The 1,502-nt window shown below is 44.9% G+C and overlaps 1 pseudogene; it reads right to left on the minus strand.

Moving 5' to 3' along the window:
* Positions 1-448: 448 nt before the first annotated feature.
* LOC102822285 lies at positions 449-936 on the minus strand (annotated as a pseudogene).
* Positions 937-1,502: the final 566 nt, after the last annotated feature.

Genomic DNA, 1,502 nt, shown 5'->3' on the forward strand with positions numbered 1-1,502 from the left:
TAGTTCTGCTTTGGTCACCAATGGGGTCTTAAGTTTCTCTCTGAAAGCTTTTATTTATACTGTTACCACTCCCACCCCCACCCCCACTCCCACCCCCTCCCCAGGTTAATGAGAGACTTTGAAGACATGGTGGTAGTGGTGGTTGTATGCCATGGAGTCAGATCTGATTCATGTCAACCCTGTGTAGGGTATCCGAAGCTGTAAATCTTGATGAGAACAGAAAGCCTCATCTGTCTCCCATAGAGCAGCTGGAAGATTAGAACTGCTGACCTTGCAGGTAGCAGCCTAACTCTTTTTTTTTTTTTTTTAAGAAACATTTCCAATTTTTATTCATAATATCAGTAATCAAAGTTGCAAAGGAAGATTAACAGAGCCACATATCAATTATTGAACAAAATGGAAATGAAATATTCCCAAGTCATCTGGAAGAGTTTCCAAGGAACACACACTAGGCTAGAAATCTAGAGTTAGACTGTGGTTCAACAACAGAGTATATCAATTCCTGCATTTTTTCAGTAAGCTCTTCCTTATATTTGCCTTTCTCTTTTCCAGCTTCTCAAGATTTGGCTTTGTGTTCAAGAATTTTCTTCCGATCTTTGTCCAGTTTGGGCCTGGTGATAACCAACTTGTTTGGGTAAATGACCACACGGACAGTTGTACCATTAGCCTCTCACGCTGCACACTCTCTATGTAGATGACATACTTCTTTCTGTATACCCGGACTACCTTGCCAATCCGCTGACTTTTGCAGTGTCCTCAAACCACCTGGACCCCATCGTCCTTGAGGATGGGCATGGAGCTGACGTTATACTTCTGTTGCAGCTCCTTGCACAACGGGGATGACAGGATCTTTCTGTGCACGTGCAAGGGAGCATTGAAGAAGTGGCATTTGAGTTTCTTGCTACAGTCCAAGGTCACAAAAGGGTTGAACTTCATAGTAACAGTCAGAGGGCTTGTGAAGATGGTCCCAGTGGGGGTCTTGAGGCTGACTTAGAGGGAAAACTGTCAGGTTGGGGAAGGAGGCATAGTTGAGTGTCATGCAGAAATTCTGGGGGAACTGAGCGGCCAGTGGCGAGCAGGGGAAAGGTTCTATGGGCTAGTGGATCTCAGAATTCAAGAAATTGCCACCTTCTACTCCAGCAGCTTAACTCTTATCCCACTACACTACTAGAGCTCCTTCTCAAAGACACAGAGAGAAGAAACAAGATGGTGGATCGGCTGGAACTGCATTGAGGAACTCCATCAGCAACAACACAGAATATCAGACCAAGCAGACTCAGGGTTGGTGCCAGAACTCTTAACCACATATGAAGGAATATTTAGAAGGTTTGAAGACTTACAGCTAGGGGAATTTGTAGCAGAAGCAACAAAGCCATTGATTTCTAATTCAAGACACTCGACTATCCCGGAGTCACCATCTTGGGTGACAACAAGCGAGGGAAGGATCAGAGCCACGGGTGCCTGGCAGAACCACAGAGATAAAGGTGTGGACTTTCTTTCTC

Source organism: Chrysochloris asiatica, unplaced genomic scaffold, assembly GCF_000296735.1.
Source record: "Chrysochloris asiatica unplaced genomic scaffold, ChrAsi1.0 scaffold00313, whole genome shotgun sequence".
Lineage (NCBI taxonomy): Eukaryota > Metazoa > Chordata > Mammalia > Afrosoricida > Chrysochloridae > Chrysochloris > Chrysochloris asiatica.